Source organism: Furipterus horrens, unplaced genomic scaffold (genome assembly GCF_987537825.1).
Source record: "Furipterus horrens unplaced genomic scaffold, mFurHor1.1.pri manual_scaffold_3, whole genome shotgun sequence".
Taxonomy (NCBI): Eukaryota; Metazoa; Chordata; class Mammalia; order Chiroptera; family Furipteridae; genus Furipterus; species Furipterus horrens.
Genome location: NW_028327173.1, coordinates 113,806,447 through 113,826,549, shown reverse-complemented (window position 1 = coordinate 113,826,549; position 20,103 = coordinate 113,806,447). Strand labels below are relative to the sequence as shown.

At 37.2% G+C, this 20,103-nt stretch overlaps 1 protein-coding gene and 1 pseudogene across 1 annotated transcript in view; one reads left to right on the top strand and one right to left on the bottom strand.

Annotated features, from left to right (window-relative positions):
• MDGA2 (MAM domain containing glycosylphosphatidylinositol anchor 2) overlaps positions 1-20,103 on the bottom strand; it is an 849,851-nt gene that overhangs the window by 422,992 nt on the left and 406,756 nt on the right. The gene's annotated exons all lie outside the window — the stretch shown is intronic.
• On the top strand, positions 3,177-4,419 carry LOC150015772 (lupus La protein homolog; annotated as a pseudogene).

The window sequence follows — 20,103 nt, the reverse complement described above, 5'->3', positions numbered from 1 at the left end:
AGCCTTTGAACTTTTACTGCCCATATATCTCCTAAAAGACTTTTGAAAAATAATGTAACCCTCACATATATTTAGCTTAACATCTAATATTATTCTCATAAGTTTAATTACAAAGAAGCATTGTAATGATTGAGATTAAAAATAACATGGTTACATCATTTTAAAAAATGAATCCATGGTTTGTGAAGACACTGAAATCACTGAACTGTACATCTTACAGTGGTGAGTCTTATGGTGTGTGAAATATGTCTTAATTTCAAAACGTTCAACATAAAAAAAAGGAAAGGAAGCTTCTCTCCAATGTTAAAATCTGCCACCATGAAGCTAGTTCTGACATGAGATTAAATAAATTCACCCATGACTAAAAGTGAACATCTATGTTTGTATTGTTTCCCCCTTTCTAATAGCTGCTTTTAACAATAACATCTTTGATATTGTACATTTAGCAAGATCTATTCTTCTAGATGAGATGGAAGAAGTTTTATAACATCTTTTTGCCTATTAAAAGGTTGTGACATTTGAAAAATAGATCCACGGTACATACAGCAATTTGATAGTATCATCCATTAACAGATATTTTTCACTTCTTTTTCTCCCTGAATCATGTTTCATTCAACTTTTCTCTATAGAATTTTATCTTGAGGTAATATATTTAATGCTGAAATTCATTTACTAGTCAATAGTTTAATTACCTATGGGGGAAATGTGAGTATATTTGAGGTTGAGATTGAAGTTCTTTGAGTCATCACTAAAAGTATATCAGTACATAATTGATATAAACAATATAAATATGTCACACTTTTTGAAAAGTATTTATTGGAAATGTATCTCTTAATCAGATGGATGAGGTTCTTTTTTTCCCAATTAATTCATGTGTATTGAATGATCATGACTTATTGCTAGAATAAAACTAATGGTTCACATTACTCATTTCTATTTTTCATTTTCCTAATTAAAAACTGAGAAACTTGTTCACATAAATAAGAATATGGGAATTTTAATTCTTTGGAATTCTTCCAAGCTTTGGGAAGACTATCAATAGTGCCATGTTACACCATCAAAAATTATTTCCAGTCACCTATCAACTGACAACTCCATTAGGTCCCTCTTCAATTTTGTTGAAAGCAAAAAGAATTGAAAACTACTCTAGCTGCAAAATAATTTGTTACCTAAACATAAGTCATTCACTTTTTCAACAGCAATCATAATTTCCATTTGTTTGGTGCCCTGGAAGTTTTTTTACCTTCAGGTAATACACCAGTAAAAAAGATTAAGGTTGTTAACAGTATGACCTTTTTTTCCTTTTGTATAAAAGGTAAGAGTGATTATCATCGGCAGAAGAAAAGAACTTAAAACCACCAACCCTTTCTCAAGCATATCAATTTCAGAAAAGTATACTCATGGAGATTGAAAATAATAAGATTGATTACCTTATGCCTCTACTCAGACCCATGTTTGTAGGTTATGCCTTAAAAGTGGGGGGTGGGTGGGGGTGCTCATAAATGAAGGTCCTAAAATGTTTAACAAGGTAGGCAGGTTTCAAAAATGCTACTTTTTTCTTCCCTTCATAAGAAATTCATAATATTAATTGTTATCTGATGAGGAAACCTGTTTGGTTTGTTTAAATTGAGGTTTTCTAAGTCATATTTGAACACAGAACCCTTTTCTCTTATAGCGATATTTGACTGAAAGTTCACAAAATTAATAACCCATTAGTAATGTTTAACAGTATGCTAAATGTGGCTACTGAGTAGGAACTTTGAGAAGAAAAATGGCTTTAGAAATAAGGGCTTGTCATCGTCGTCGTCGTCGGCAGCCGTCCGTCTCGAGAGACGATGGTGTAGCTTCTTAAGAGTCTATCTGCACCGCCGAGAATGGCTGTGCAGTCCGACTCGGGAGTGACACGGTATCTGTCTCCTCTCGTGTTGAATCGACATCTTGCGATGACGCTGGAGTGTCCTCTCCAGTGAAGCTGAAGCTACAAAGCCTGGGCAGGGTGATATGGAGGGCCAGCTGTTGCCCATGCAGCAGACCCCCCCTCTCTTCGCAGCTGAAGGGTCCAAGGGAAAGACGGAGTCAATACAGCTTGGCTTCAGGTGCGCCGCAGGAGTTGCCGGTGTTGACTACAACGTCAAACCGCCTTAGGGACTCCGGCTCCGGATTTTCTGTCGGGGTTTACTCCCTTAGCCTTTCCCCTGAAGAGGTATCAAGGGCTTGTCATAGGACAGTGAAATCTGAAAACTGAGGAATTGGAGAGAATATAGAAGGACCCAGGAGCTGAGCATGATATTGCATATTCAGAACAGAAAAGGGTCTACTTTAAGAAATATGGGGGAAAGGAGAGGACTCAATGTCACTACCAAATTATTATATAAGAGACTGTCAAGACTGTCTAACATCTAGGACACTTCATACATATTCAACAGATAAGCTGCTGCTGATAATAAAGTATTCTTTCTTCTGGAAGGTGGGGGTGGGAGCCTAGACAGAAAATAACTCTGCATTTCCGGAGATAAAGGGAGAAAATTCTTTCCGACTCAACTGGTGCTAGGTGGAAAATGGTAATTTAGGGGACAAAAGAAAAGGATGGCCCCAAATGTAATTCTATGTGGAGAGCTGAACTACATGGAAGAAAGATTAAAAAGTCCAGATGAGAACAATGAGTTATTTAAATAGAAGCAACATGAATTGATATCTAAGATAAGGAAATATTTAAGTTTAAATATATAGTCGGCGTTCTCTCAGAGATTGCGTATAACTATAATCAAGTTTTGTCTGCTTAATGTATGCATGTATTTTGGGGAAAAGAGTGACACAAAAGACATGAAGGATGACAGTCAGGCTTTAAGCAGGAGGGAAAGTCTTTGCTGAGCCCCGCCCCTAGACACAGAGCATAGGATGTACCTAGGAGTCATCTCCTAAAAGGCTTCTTTAAATGTGCCTTCTTTCTTCGCAATCCTCAGAGTGTGATTTTAAAAATAGTTTAGAAGCATTATAGAAATCATTGCAAAGGTAAGTAAAAGAGGAAAAAGCACAGAAAAGACCCACAGTGAATAAGCACAATTGAAAAAAGTAAAACTTGGTTGGCCAGCCAGCAGCGCTGGGAAGAGAAGATACTGCAGTTGCTGTTAGTTTCCGTGGCCCGGCTCTGGAGTCGGGCACCTTAAGGAGTCACAATGGCCAAAAATTGTGACAAAAATAATGGCTGCTCTGGAGGCCAAAATCTGTTGTCAAATGAGCATTATTTTGGTTTCTCTAATTTGCCACAGGGCAAATTTTTAAAGGAACAAATCAACCTGGATGAAGGCTGGGTATCTTTGGAAACAATGATAAAATTCAATAGGTTAAACCATCTGACAACAGACTTGAATGTAATAGTAGAAGCACTGAGCAAATCAAAGGCAGAACTCATGGAAATAAGTGAAGATAAAACTAAAACCAGAAGATCTCCAAACAAACCCCTCCCTGAAGTGACTGATTAGTATACAAATTATGTAAAAAAAGACCTATTTATATTTTAAAGGCTTCTCTACTGAAGGAACTCTTGATGACATAAGAAAGAATGGTTAGAGGATAAAGGTCAGGTATAAAGAAATTCAGATAAAAACAATATTGCACAAAGCATTTAAGGTATAAATATTTGCTATGTTTGTTAGCATTGAATATGCTAAAAAGTTTGTGGAAACCCCTGAACAAAAGTACAAAGACACAGATCTGATAATACTTTTCAAGGAAGATTATTTTACCAAAAAAAAAAAAAAAAAAAAAAAAAAAAACGAATTAAGAAAGAAAGCAAAATAAAGTGGATGCTAAATTACAAGCTAAACAAGAGAACAAGAGCAAGAAGAAAAACAAAAGTTAGCAGAAAATGCTGAAATAAAATCTGTAGAAGAAAAGATTGGCTGCTTGCTGGAAATATCAGGAGACCTAGATATTCAGACCTGTAGAGAAGCTTTGCATATACTTTTCTCAAATCATGGTGAAATAAAATGGATAGACTGTCAGAGGAGCAAAAGAGGGATTAGTTCTCTTTTAAGAATAAACCAAGGAAGCAGTGGATAAAGCCAAAGATGAAAATAATGGTAACATACAATTAAGGAACAAAGAAGTGACAGGGAAATACTAGATGGAGGTGTGGAAAAGAAGCATTGAGAAAAATTATAGATGATCAATAAGAATCCCTAAACAAATGGAAGTCAAAGGTTGCAGATATAAAGGAAAAGGAAAGGGAAATAAAGCTGCCAGACTGAATCTGCTAAAGGAAAAAGTACAGTTTCAGGGCAAGAAAACTAAACCTGACAGTGATAATGAATGTGAGGAAATGGTGCATCTGGACCAGTAAAAAGAGCAGAAGAAACAGACAGAGAAGAACCTGCATCAAAACAACAGAAAAAAGAAAATGGTGCCAGAAATGAGTAGTTTAATAAACACATTTTTAAATCATTTTAGTTAGGTTTTCAGCTGCTTTTGTCTCTGGGGGCTTTTAAAAAGAAAACCAAATCATGTCCACTTCAATACCTACCTGTAAGAAATGAAACATTTTTGTTGTTTAACTTGTCTTTTTGCTGTTATCCAAATGAATTTTTTTTATGTATGATCCTGTGTTATTTCAGATGATTCAAATATCAAAAGAAATATTCTTATACTAAATTGCCTTTGTAATATGAGAATGTATTAGCACAAACTAATAAAATATGTATCAAAAGAGAAAAAAGGATGACTTTGTCTACATAACTCCTGTTTAGATGAGCATCCTTCTCGGGGTTCTCGGAACAAACATTTGATCAAACTGGACTGAGTCTGAACAAAGCATCCCACTAGGAGTTGAAAATAAATGCCACTGCATCAGCTCCTCATTCAGACATAAAATCCTATGGCCTATGGTCAGTCCACAGAGTTCCTGAAGAATTTAATGCCAGAAATAATTTAACTGTGAATCCAAGGGACAGGTTTATATTGAACTTTAATATCAGTTACTATGACAACCAATGGGCTATTTAAAGTTATTAGCATTCTGGCCCACTGAGTTAATAATATGGACAGGAATGACATAAAAGTTGAGCAAAAGTGAGTTATTTCAATGTCATATCGCATAGCAATGACAGTGAAGCTGTGAAAGCTTAAGAAGGTTCCGAGGGCTTAGGGAAATGCAGTTTAAAGGACAAATGAATCAGCAACTCGAAGCATTTGCAGCACATCATTATGTTCACCGCCCCTCACCATGTTCTTCAAGCTTTTTAAAATTCTAAGTTCAGGATTTAAACAAAACAAAAAAGTACAATTATAATAGAAAGATTGATATTTAGCCAAAATATTTTACAACTACATGGTCTCCATCTTACTAACTGTCTCTTATTTCACTGAAGTACACAAGCAAGAGTGGAATGAAAAGTTAGCTCTAGGATGCCCAGAATATTTTAATGAGGAAAAAGGTAACGCATGAAGAAAGAAAGGGACAGGTTTCGTGAACTGCTGTTTGAAAGCTTCACCTGCTAAAAGCAGCAAAGAGTGATATCTTATAAGATGTTAAAACAGATGGCTTAAGTCACAATGCTACATCCCGTAAGCATGGAGACTAGTACTAAAATAGCCCAGTAGTTGCATTAGCAAGATGCCAAGTAAAGCAGCAAGAAACACCTTTAAGAAGAATCTCACTTCAAAAAAATGTTTTTCCTCCTTACACTTGGTGCTATTTTCTGAATTACTCTTGGTCTGTTGCATGTGTTTAAGCATGTGGGTGTTTGCCACACTCAAATGAAAGAAACTAACCTCCCTTCTTGAATGAGTCCTCCTCGCCTAATGAGCCTACCTGTGATGGAGATAAATGAGAACACTTAGGAGGGGAGCACAAGCCTGCACGCTCAGATATGTTTTTGCATGTTAAACAAGCTGAGTGGGGAATTCTCTGGTCTTTGAATTAGTTATAAGAAAGGGACACTCATTAACTCTAATGACAGTAAATGTTGCCAGAGTGACTTCATGCCTTTTAAAGATTTTATTTATTTATTTAGAGGGAGTGGAAGGGAAGGACAGAGAGAGAGAGAGAGAGAGAGAGAGAGAGAGAGAGAGAGAGAGAGAGAGAAAGAGAGAGAGAGAGAGATCACTCAGTTGCCTCTCTCACACCCCCAACCAGGGTCCAGGACCACAGACCAGGCATGTACTCTGACTGGGAGCTGAACCGTCTTCCTTTCACTTTGCAGTACAATGCCCAACCAACCGAGCCATGCTGGCTAGGACTTTATGATTATTAAAGGTGATGCCAGAAAATCACTTTAGGAATATCAGCACACATGGTGGTGGGTGTCTGTGAGCTGTGATTACCCACAGACATTTCAACTGCAAAACCTGCAGATCAGAGCATGGTATGTTCAAAGACATGTGAAAGACTGTCCTAACTCGGAAAGAACAGGATGAGATTTATAGATTTACAGAAGCACTCACTTGTATGGCACTACCAATAAACATCATTCACTGATGTGTGTAGTTTCATTCATTATATGTAGGGAAAGCATCTTGGTGTAGTAGTTAAGAGCATAAAGTCTGAAGCCAGACAACCTGGGTTAAATCACTGCTCCTTTACTCTAAACAGATTATGTGACTAATCTAGGCTTCATGTATATTTTTTTTCACAAGGCAATTCTAAGTTTCAAATGAGATGATGTATTTTAGCCCTTGGAATAGTGACCAAGACAAAATTTGCACCGTAGACTGTTTTGTATTTTAATTATATATCATGTACATTATAAATTGTACATAAAAATAGAAAAATGAAGATAAGCAAAAATGGAAATTATAATATTATTCTCCCTTGCCCCATGAATTTGCTTGCACGACCCACTTATACGGTCCATCTGAAGGGCAGAAGTTCAATAGGGAAAATTCTGAACAACATAGAATTAAAAGACAAATCGGCAGTCCCTGTCCTGATACTCGTCCTGGTAGGACCTGGTATCTCAGACTTCACTCTCATGAAGAGGAACAGAATATATTTTGAAACCTCATACCACTGCATGTTGAATAATAAGGCTAATTCTCTTTATTTAAATTTGACTTTCTTTGTAAGTCTTCTAATAAGCAAGGCCCATTTTAGACTACTAATAAAATTACATCCTTAGCAATTAAATTCCTCATAACCTATATGATCATTCTATTTGTGAATTTAAAATTATTGTTGGTTTTGTTAGCACAAGGCAGCTTCCCAACTTTAATGAAAAGCTTAAGGTTTCAGGCCCACTATGCTGGCAGCAGACCCTCGATGCAGGAAAACCCATGAGGACAATTCCTGTCCACATGCCCTTTGCCTGCCAGCCAGCATGTGTCTCCTGGTGACATCTCAGCTACTCAGATACTATTGCTTTAAATTTCTCTAAGTTGAATCATAAAGAACTGACACTATGTTGTCTTAAGTCTTGAAACATAATCTTAAGAACCTGAATTTATTTAGGTATGTGGATTTAAATTACAAATATTTTTCCCCCTTACAGTCTTACGATCTCAGTGGGAGAATTCCTGAAGAATATACTCAGGCAGTTAAGTAGTGGTATGGAGCAATATTTTCAAGCCTCTCTCTAAAGTAATTAATATATTTTCTTGGGAGAGGTTATTATTGTATTAGAAAGATCTCTGATCTGCTACCAGTTATTGGTGTTTCAGTGGGGTCCTTATTTAAGAACATGTAGGATAGGATGATTGATGATGATCTTCATTTTAGGACTATCACTGAGATTGTCCACAGGCCAAAGAGCTAGAAAAGTTCAACAGCTGTTCAGGACCCATATAGACTTTCTCAGACTTCATGTCAGTGCAGTGATTAAATCCACACAGTGAAAGCATTCACGTTGGCCTTGCAGTTGTCTGCAGGTGATTTGCTTTGACAAGTATCCATGTATAAGCTAACATTGTAGGCCATTCTTTCCTTTATGACCAACAATAAATTAATGCACCTTATCCCAACTTTTCAGGATTTGTCATTGCCGTGCTTCCTTTTTTTCTCCTTCATAAAGAAAAATAACAGTTCAATCCTGAGTTCAAAAACCCTAAGAAGCACTAACTCAAAACTAAGTCTACCTGCCTCTGTGGAGCAGTGTAAGCTCTCAAAGTCATGTTCTATTCTGTAGATCTACCAGAAGTGATGATATTCAAACTCATGTCTTTCTAAACCTTTCTTCACCACTTTTTCTGCTCTCAACTCTTTGGCTAATGAATGTCTTTTAAGGCATCACCATTAAAAGGTAGTGAACAAAAACAATAAAACAGTCATTATTAAAATCCATAATTCTTTCTTCTAAGTAGGTTTAAAAATTGAGTTAACTTACCATAAGTTTTGTTCATTTTTTAAAGCATGATTTTAAGCACAATAAAATTTGTTTTCTGTGGCATCGCTGAATAAAGAGTACCTTAAAAATTTTTGATGTCTAATACATTCTCCATCTCAGAGCACAGGACTTAACTAAGTTTTCTAAATTCCAATTTTTACCTTCTAAGGAAACCCCAAAGAATTTTTTTAAAATTTCTTTTAGTGATCAGTGCTTTCCTCATCTTGCCCCTAGTCAGTATCTCACAGGTAAACTTTGGAAAACACTTGTGATTTTTCTTCCAAAATATTATGATTATTCTCTTTTGAATGTTGCTTCAAGAGAACACCTTTGTTCAGTGGTATGCTAGTAAATGTTTAACAGTCAACTTAAAAACAAAAACAAACAAAAAGCCTTGATTCATAACATTTGAAAATTTCTGTGCTGTAAATATGTCCAACAGGGCTGACTTCAAGTTACCAATACAATGACATTGAAGGCAGAATTTGGAAGGGATGTACACCATCATGTTACATTTTCACCATAGAGATAAAATAAACATACAACTCCAGAAGCATCAATAATAACAAGATGTAGTATATAAATAAGAAGTGATTAGTTTTGATGACAAATTATCTTTGGTTTTAATAAAATTTATTTAATTGTAAGGTATTATTTAAATTTTAATAATCAAGTGTTTAACAAGCATCTCTCACAGCCATTAAGAAATGATGCCAGCACACCACTGCCTGCATAACAGTTAGTCAAGACTTTCATGTATCTTCACGACAGTAAAATCCATACTTTAAATGTCCATCTAACTACATCCTACAGTTTTTTTATTGGTTGCTGTATTTTCAACTCACAGTAGTTAGAGTTGCTTTTAAGCTCATAGTGGAATGACTAAATATAGTAGTATAAACTTGACATTACTGCGGAAGTCACTTTTTTATTTGCTGAACTATACTCTTTTTAAATAGGCTAATTTAAGGTATGATGAAATTGTTTTTGTAAAAGCTGGCTGAGCAAATCTCTGAACTCCTAGAGAAATCACAATGTTACTGTGAGGACCAGTAACATAAATATAACATTTTTCTTACCTTAGACCTTCTACGTTAAACTGACTAAACTAATGAGACAAAGCTCCTAATAGCTCAGCAGTTCCATATTTTCTTTTTTTTTTTAATAAATTAATTTATTTGTTTTCTTTTATTTTATTGTTTAGAGAGAAGGGAAAGGAGAAAGAGAGGGAGAGAAACATCACTGTGTGGTTGCCTCTCACTCGCGCCCCCAACTGGGGACCTGACATGCAACCTAGTAATGTTCCCTGACTGGGAATCGAGCCAGTGACACTTGACTCGCAGGCCAAGGCTCAATCCACTGAGCCACAACAGCCAGGGCTTATATTTTCTAATCAAGCTTCCAGTCAAGATGGTGGCATAAGTAAAAGTGGTGCTGGGAACCTCCCATAACCACATAAAAATTACAACCAAACTACAAAACCACCTGTAATCTAGCTGAACAGAAGTTCTACAACTAAGGATATTAAAAAAGTGGCCACATTGAGACTGGTAGGAGGAGTGGAAATGCAAAATGAGCTAGTCCCACACACACATGTAGTGGTTAAAAAGCTGGCGGGATATCTTGGCTATGGAGGTGCACCCTGAAGAGCAAGGGGCCTCAGCCTCGCACCAAAACCCCCAGGGAGAGAATTCCCAATATTTCTGGCTGTGAAAACCAGAAGGGGGGATAGCTGAGTGAAATGGAGTCTTCTGAAGTCTCAGGAATTCCTCTTAAAGTGCCCACACTGACTTAGACTGGTTCTGAGCTCAAACATTAGGGCAGTAGCTCAAAAGGTGCAAGGGGCATACAGGAGGGAACTAAACTGTTTGGCATCAGGGCCAGAGCAAGAAGAGCAGTGTTCTCTCAGACAGAAGTGCTGGCAGAGGTCATCGTTCCTTTGCTGAGCCCTCCCTCACAGAGCCAGCAGGTGGGTACCATATCTGAGTCTCCATCAGCCTGGATAACACTGCCCTGGTGGTTCCCTGAGACCCCATACCACTCAACTTTCAGGCCCACCCAAGCCATTTCCAGGGACTTTTCCATACAAATAGCCTTTCTTGGCTCATGCTGCAAACTTTTTTAAAGTCTTTCAAACAAGCACCATCTGGCCTCAGCATGATCATATCTTTTGTTAAGTGGCCCCAGGCCCAGCACTAGCAGCACCTTGAACATTGTTCACATCTTGGCCTCTCCAAGGCAATTCCAAGCTCAGCACAAGTAGCAGCCATCTTCAGATTGCTCTATAGCCCAGACTGGGTGGTGCTAAGCAGGGCATAGGTGGCAGCTGACCTTGGCTAGTACCTCCCAAGAGGTCCTAGAACCAGTACACATGGAGGACAGCATCAGACAACAGCAAAGTACCCCAGGAGCAACACGCTCAAGGGTAGACTCAGCTAGCACCAGAACCCACTGAAGCAAGTCCTCTTTGTGGGGTCAACTCCTATGCAGCAGATCCTCCATGGTGGTCACAGCCAGTCCATGCAGCCCATCAGCCTGGGGCTAAATCCCTGCCATTCACATGTCTACAGCAATCAAGACTCAGCTACAACAGGAGAGTGCACACAGCCTACATGACTGGTGCACCTGCAGTGCTCACGTTGGTGACTGAGGATGCTGTGCTACTGGACTCTATTGGACACTTATTCCTTTAGGCCACTCTATCAAGACTGGGACACATAGCAGCTCTTTCTAATACACTGAAACCGACACAAAGAGGCAGCCAAAGTGAGGAGACAAAGAAACATGTCCCAAATAAAAGAACAGAACAAAATGCCAAAAAAAAAAAAAAAAAAAGAACTAAACAAGACAAGCAATCAGCCAGATGTAGAGTTCAAAACACTGGTTATAAGGATGCTCAATGAACTTAACAAAAGCGTGGAGGAACTTAGAGAGAACATCAACAAAGACATAGGAATCATAAAAACTGTGACAAAAAGCATAAAAGAGGAACCAGTCAGAAAAAAATACAATAATTAAAATGAAGAATACATTACAGGGAATCAACAGAATAGATGAAGCAGAGGATCAAATCAGATATTTGGAAGATAAGGAAGCAGAAAACACCCAATCAGAACATCAAAAAGGGGGGGAAAAAAACAAAAAAATCACGGATCAAAAAAATGAGGATATTGTAAGGGGCCTCTGGGACACTTCAAATGTATCAACATTCACATCATGGGGGTGCTAGTAAGAACAAAGAGAGAGCAAGGGATTAACTCTTTTTGAAAAAATAGTCATGGAAAACTTCTCTAACCTGGTGAAGGAAATAGACATACAAGTCCAGGAAGCACAGAGAATCTCAAACAAGATAAACCTAAAAAGGACCACACCAAGATACATCATAATTAAAATGAAAAGATTAAAGACAAAGAGAGTATCTTAAAATCAGCAGGAAAAAAGCCATGTTACCAACAAATGAGCTCCCCTAAGATTGTCAGTACATTTCTCAACAGAAACTTTGCAGGCCAGAAAAGACTGGCACAAAATAGTCAAACTGAGGAAAAACAAGAAGCTATACAACCAAGATTACTCAGCAAAGCTATCATTTAGAATCAATGGAGAGATAAAGCTTCCCAGACAAGAAAAGTAAAGGAGTTCATCATCACCAAACCAGTATTATAAGAAATGTTAGACTTCCGGCCAAGATGGAGGCTTAGACAGACACGCTCAGTCTCCCTCTACAACTAGAAAGGAATACAACTACCTCAAAACAAAAGATAACCAGAAATTCCAGAAAGTAAAACTACACGGAAGCCCAACGTATGAAATTATAAGCCAACAGTGCTCACCTGGACTGGTAGGAGGGGTGAAATCGGAATCGGGACAGAAAGACTGGGCTGAGCTGTCCCCGGTAGCCTCGGGAATAGTGGTGGGACAGCGAGAAACGCCAGAGGAGCAATCCCAGCTGCAATCAAACCCCGGCAGCTCGCGACCCCAACATGGGGAAAGGCAGCCTCCCCATTGCATCCGACGGCGAGGCCCAGAGGGCGGGAGGATGGATCCCGGTCTCCCAGCAGAGAATGACGGCAGGAATCCATCTTGGACCCCCCACCCCCACACAAAGCGCCGCAGCGAAGCAAAAAAGGTTGAGATCGCCGCCGGTCATCGGGTAGTGATGAGTACATGGGGCTCCGCCCCCCACTACCTTCCCAGGAAGCAAAGCAAAGCACAAATCTGTCAAAATGAAGGAGACGATTGAAATCCCGGTGACGCAGCTCACTAGGCAGCAGATGAAGAACCTAACAGACGAACAAATAAGAAACCTGTCAGAGGCTCAGTTCAGAGCTATTGTTATAAGGTGGCTTACAGAATTAACAAAAGATTTGGAACAAGACAGGGAAGGAAAGAAAGCTACTCATACTGAAAAGAACAAAAACACATACGAGACAAGTGGCGAGGGAATAAAACCCAGAGATCAAATCAACAAACCGGAACATAGAGAAGGAACAGTCAACCAGTGCAGAAAGAGGAAACAAAAAGAAAAGAAAGTGAGGAGAGGATCAGAAACCTCTGGGACAGCTATAAGAAATTGAACATTCGGATTATAGGATTGAAAGAGGGCAAAGAAGAAGAACTAGAAATCGAAAAATTATGTGAAAAAATAATGAAGCAGAACTTCCCGAACTTGGGGAAGGAAATAGACTTACAGGTCCAGGAAGCACGGAGAGTTCCAGAAAAACTGGACCTAGGGAGAAACACTCCAAGACACATTATAATCAAATTGTCAAAAATTAAAGATAAAGAGAGAATCTTAAAAGCAGCAAGAGAGAAGAAAAGAATCATGTACAAAGGGGTCCCAATTAGAATACCAACTGACTTCTCAAGGGAGATCTTGCAGGCAAAAAGGGACTGGCAAGAAATATTCAAAGTAATGAAAGGCAAAAACCTACAACCACAAATACTCAATCCAGTGAAACTGTCATTCAGAACAGAAGGGCAGAGAAAGTGCATCGAGGACAAAATAAAACTGAAGGAGTTCATTAGATCCAAACCACCATTATATGAGATGTTAAAGGGACTGGCTTAGAAAAGGGAGGATCAAAACTATGAACATTAAAATGAAAACTGCATCACAAGAATCAACAACAGAAGCTAGGAAATTGAAACAAAGGCAAACTAAATAGGCAACGAGAGTGGAAAAAGAACTATAGGTATGGGGAACATTTTGGGGGGAGGTCAGCAGGGAGGGGGCAGAGGAGAGGGAGGAAGATGGTATAGGAATTAAGAAACATAGTAGGAGGGAATGGAGTAGACAGAAAGAGGTTGATAAGAACTATATGTGCAACCAATGGACATGGACTAAAAGGGGGGGACAATTGGAGGGAAGGGGGCCACCAGGTGGAGGGGAGCAGAGGGAAGGGAAATTGAGACAACTGTAACAGCATAATCAATAAAACATATTTAAAAAATTTTTTAAAGGAGTGTATTGGAGGGCTTTGAAAAAAAAGAAAAATAAAAGGAATGTTAAAGATTTTTTTTTAAGAAGAAGAAAAAAAGATAAAAATATGAATAATAAAATGGCAAATACATATCTATCAACAATTACTTCAAATGCAAATGAATTAAATGCTTCAATCAAAAGACATATGGTGGCTGAATGGGTAACAAATAAGACCCTTACATTTGCTGTCTACAAGAGACGCACTTCAGATCAAAGACATGCACAGATTAACAGTAAAAGGATTGAAAAATATAGCTCATAAAAATGGAAACAAAAACAAAAAGTTGGGGTAGTAATACTTATACCAGTGAGTGAGACAGTGAACAGCAAATGCCAAATGATTTCACTTACATATGAGTCTAAAAACCAAAATAAACAACCAAGCAGACCACAAACAGACTCACAGATACGAAGAAAATGTTGATGGTTACTGGATGGGATGTTGGTTTGGAGTGATGGCTGCAAAAGGTGAAGGGATTTAAAAATACGAATTGGTGGTTACAGAACAGTCATGGGGATATAAAGAACAGTATAAGGAATATAATCAATAATATTTTAATTACTATGTATGGTGTGAGATGGGTACTAGATTTATCAGGGTGATCACATGGTAAGTTATATAATCACAGGGTGGTACACCTGAAACTAATATATTAGTGTACATCAACTGTAATTTAAAAATGAAAAATATTAAAACTAAAGTATTTTCTTTCAAATGAAGCATTTCAGGCCTTTAAAAATAAAATAATAAAGCACAATGCCTCCCACATAAGTTATACAGAAATCATAATCTCTACCCTCCAAAAAACTTTACTACTATTATTACAACTAGTGCTGTTAATAGCTAACACTATTGCTAGGCCCAGGTCTAGTTGTTACAAATACTACCTCATTTATTCTTCGCAACCACATGGGAGAGGTATCTCGGTTATCCCCACTTTATGGGTGAGCAAATGGGTGAGGTTTCAATAGACTAAATAACTAGGCCAAATAATAATAGGAATAAAGCCAAACCCAAACCCTGATCTGCCTATCTTCCAAGTGCTTTCTTGACTCCATTGTTATTACACCTGTGATTCCTATCTCATTTGTACTCCATCTACCCAGTGTTCATAATAGGAACCCTAAACTTATGTAATGCTGCAGAGTTTTTCATCCCTTACACTTAATCACTAAGAGCTACAGGTTCTACTGCAGGTCGCCATCACCTTTGGTGCAGGTAACCACAAGAGTCTCCAACTTGGTCTCCTTTCCTTCAACCTTGCCTCTATTTCTTGCTGCCCCATGCTCAATCAATCTTTAGCATGTAGCTACCTTAAAGTGTGATTCTGTTACAGCAGTATCTAAACTAAAATATTTCAGTCAGGGCTCAAGGTAAGCCCAAAGTCCTTAAAAGGATTCCCCCAAGCTCTTTATGATCTCCCTGGAGTCTCTTCAGGGTCTGGCACTGCAGGTACCAACCTCTCACCAGCTGGGTTTTGAACAAGTACTTCCTTCTGCCTGAGGCGCTTGCATTCTGCTCCTCCCCTTCTCCAGCACTTCTGTTTCGTTCTGGTTAATTACTCGACTTTAACTTCAAAGTCACTTTCTCTTGAAAGCCTTTTTGGACTCTCAAAGTTCAAGAGAGATGCCCTGCCTTTGTGCTATCCACAACTTCCTCATTCAAAACCTCACCACACTGGACTGTCCTGTTAATTCTTGGAGGTCAGAATTTATCCTATTTATCTCTATATACCCAAACCTGAATGCAGTGGCTTAAAAAGCAAAGACAATCAATAAACATTTGTTGAATGAATTGATGAGTTTGCTCTGAGGATTAAAAAGGGATAATGATATAAAGCACTTGGTCACACTGTCCTATTTAAGAGCCTGAGCATTACAAGTAGAAAAACAAAGGTGAGAGGAAGATGGACAGAGGTGCAGGATATTTTCACTCCCCCACTTTGAGCCCCAAGAGTGATCCTCTATGATGAATACAAATCCTTTAATCATAACTATATCAATGTGGATATATTTTAAGTGAGAAATTTTTTCTTAAAATTAAAATCACAAAAACAATTCATTGAAAAGAAAATTAAATAACTTTGCATTCCACTATCATTCATTTTATTGAATATTTTCATTAGGATCCATCATTACTAATGTTAATTACATGAAACGGATTTGATTCAGGCATTTGATTTTTTCCATATCACATTTTGTCATTTGTTTCCTTTTTTTAAAATTATTTTTTATTTTTATTTTTGGTTTTTCAATTACAGTTGTTCCATTTTCCCCTCATTGCTCCCCCCACCCAGCCCACCCCTTCTCCCACAATCATATCCCTCCCCGTTGTCCATGTCCATGAGTCATTTATACAGGTTCTTTGACTAAACCCTTTCCTTACTTATCCCCCTTCTCTCCCTCCCCCCACCCCCCTGTTTCCTTTTGAGTCATTGTGCCTATTGATTCCAAATTTCTGAGGTCAAATTTGGCAAACAGAAATTTTGTCAAGACAATTTTATTTTTCCATTATTTTCTGTATATAATGTTTTTAATATAGGCATATGTGACCAATGTCAGTGTTTTATAGGTTATTCTAACACATACACAGATACATTTTTAAATAATATAGAGAACACAATTTTTTGTTATTTTTTTCTTTTACAAACTTTAAAGTGTTCCATTTTATCCATTGGTGCCTTTATTTTGGGCTATTGAAAAAAGTATTATTTATTATGAATGATATAGATGACTAAAATTTAGTTTATTTCTTGGAGCAAAATTTAAAGTTCTTAAAATAATTCAGAGCCCTATGGTAGGTAAAACGTATACTTTCTGGGTGTTCAGCATTAGGACCAAATGTTGTGGTTTGGTACTCAAATATTTATTGAATGCATTGAACAACTTTTTCCCCCATCTTCTTTGAATTTTAAACATTATTTTGTTTGTGTGATTAAGTACTTAGCACAATATGACTAAGGCTTCACCTATTCATGTATCCTCGAATACACACTATTTCCTTTTTATATGTAGGCAACTTTGTTATGAGAAAATTTTTTGAAAATTTTAATATAAAAATACTTCATAGCAATGACTGGAATATCTCAGATATTTAAAGAACAATAAAGCATACTGCATCAATAGTCAGACACAGAATTCAGAGACATTTCATCCTGAAACCTGGTAACCAATGAGGGCAAAATGGTAAATACTTCCAAATCCTCCAACCTTAAAACATAAACTGTTTTATTATCAAAGCCTAGACACAATCCGGATCTTTTAAATGCAAAACAATAATTATTTATTCTTTAGAAACAGAAATATAATTTAGGTTATACATTTCTGTATACCTTGTGATGATCTGAGACTATTGCCATAAATCTTCTTCAAACTAAACAATCCAAAACATTCTCAGCATTCATGAAGCATAAACTCTAGGTATAGATAAGCAATTGGCTGGGTTAATGGGACTCAGCATAGCCAATAACAATAATTTAAAAAATTCTGATTTAAATTAGTTTCTCTTAATTGTTTTTACCACTGTTTGGATAATGTGGTTTTGAAGCAAAGTTAGTTAACTTCCCAGGGATCAGTTTCAAAAAACTGAAAAGAATGGACCAGATAGTTTTTACAGAATGAGTGTATAATTGACATACCTAAAAGACTTTGTACCTTCATTGAGACAATTTAGGGGACCATATATAAGAAGCAGTAGTAATAACCCCTAAGCAGCAAGAAAAAATTTTAATGAAAATTCATGAAATATTATAAATAACCAGTTTTTGAAAGGAGTCAGGTAATTGCAAGATACAGAATAAAATGTTTCATTAATGCCTGCTTCATTAAAATATCAGTTAAATATGTGGGGGATTCTAGAATTAGTAATGCTCTAGGTTCTTGCTTAGAATATAATGCTTTCTTCAGATTTCAACATAAAATTCCCAAGTTTGTGACTCTTTGTGAGTACCCAGATGACAAAAATTCAACAGGATTATGCAAGTGATATACAGCCTTATCTGTGTAGGCAATTCGAGGGGCTGTTTTTAATCTATAAACTTAGATTCTTTCAACATAAAACAAAAAGAGTGATGGAATGAACTCTGGAAAAACACTGATATTTTTCCCCTTGCAAGCTATTACCTCAGCCAGCATTTCCCTCTAGTTGTGATTATTACATTACGACTAGATTGCTATTACTGCCACAGTTGGGAAAGTGAAAGCACGGCATGGGGCCATTTCCATTCAAGGAATATGAAATTCTATAACAAGCTCTGAGGCTGCATGGTGCTATGGGGGGAGCTCAGAAATGCATAAGATTCTACTTAAGATGCTGTTTTAAAAGATCACCCTAACTTACATCCTGATTTAATTTAGTTTGAATTGTACCACAAATTTTCCATTAAGCAATGTTAGACACTTAACACTATTGAGATTACTCATACTCTAAATGAAGACAATTTAATTTTTATTCTACTCCCTTTCCAGAACTTTCTATCACATATATTGTCAATCCTGGCCTTCTCTAATAGAACAGACTAAGTGGTTACATAAATTAGAGAACATCAGGCATATTGAAATGGCATGACTAGGAGAAAAGCTTTAATATCCATGCTGGTAATATGGGCATATGCCATTTAGGAAATCAGAGAGAAAGGGGCTTCAGTTGCTATAATTTAACAGGCCCTCCAACTAGTTGTATATATTTAAAACATATAGATTAATATTAACGGAGAAAGGAAATTATGATACCATTCTAACCTATTCTTGGTTTATGTGTCACTCAAGTGGTAAGGTGGCCTGGGATGAGAAGTGAGGAATAATGAAGTTGTTTCAGTGTTTTATTTATTTATTTAGTCAGTTTTATTTTATTATTTATGTTGTTAGAGTTGTTCACTTTTGCCTTTTCCCCACTTCCACCAAGCCCCACCCTCTTCTCTCTCTGAGGCAATCCCCATACTGTTGTCTGTGTCCATGGGTTTTGCAGAAGTGTTCTTCACCATCTTTCATCCCATCCCCACTCCCCTCCTTTCTGGCTTCTATCAGTCTGTTCTATCTAAGCTTCTGTTATTGTCTTGTTCATTAGTTCATTGCGTCCATCAGATTCCACATCAGATTCCACGAGATCATGTGGTATTTTCTTTCATTGATCAGCTTAATTCACTTACCATAATTTTCTCCAGGTCCATCCATGTTGTTGCAAAATGTAAGAGTTTCTTATTTTTTTACTGACGCATAGTATTCCATTGTGCAAATATATCATAGCTTTTTTTATCCACTCATCCACTGATGGGCACTTAAACTGTTTCCAAATCTTGTAAATAGTGTTGCTATAAACATAAGGATGCATATATATTTTTTATATTGGTGTTTCAGGATCCATGGGGTATATTCCTAAAAGTAGAATTGTTGGGTCAAAAGATGAACCCAAAGAGATTTACACCAAGACACATTACCATTAAAATGGCAAAGCTTGAAGACAAAGGGAATATTAAAGGCAGCAAGAGAGATACGGTCAATTATGTACAAGGGAAGCCCCATTAGAATTCCATCTAATTTCTCAACAGAAACACTACAGGCCAGAAGAGGTTGGCAAAAATATGCAGAGTAATGAAAGACAAGAATATGCAGCCTGGATTGCTTTACCCAGCAAGGCTACCACTTAAAATTGAAGGCCAAATGAAGAGCTTCCCAGACAAAGGTTAAAGGAGTTCATTACCACCAAACAATCATTGCAAGAAATGTTAAAGGACCTTCTGCAAGAAGGAGAAGTAGAGAGAAAAGTATGGGTACAATATAAAAATGGCAATAAATAAGTACCTATCTATAACAACCTTAAATATAAATGGATTAAATGCTCCAATCAAGACATAGAGTAGCCCAATGGATAAGAAAACACAACCCATACATATACTATCTACAAGAGACCCACCTCAGAGCAAAAGATTTCCACAGGCTCATACAGTATTTTTAAAACAAAATTCAGTGAAGGAAAAAACACTAAACTACTTCAATATTTCACAGAAGAATTATTGTCACTGCAAGAAAACTATAAATTATATATATTTAAAACTACAAATTTTACATACTTAATTATGTTTGAAACAGATTGCATATATGTGTGCATGTGTGTATATGTATATGTTGTATGCGTGTGGATAAACACACACCCAAAATAACAGAAATATCTAGGAAAAATCTGATACTTGAATTGATTACCACAACTACAGAGACCTGTTTACTCCTGTGATTTCCTCTACAATGATATTCTGGAGAAAATCTACATAGAGCAGGGTTAAAGCTACCCTTGGAAGTTTTCTTGAGGCA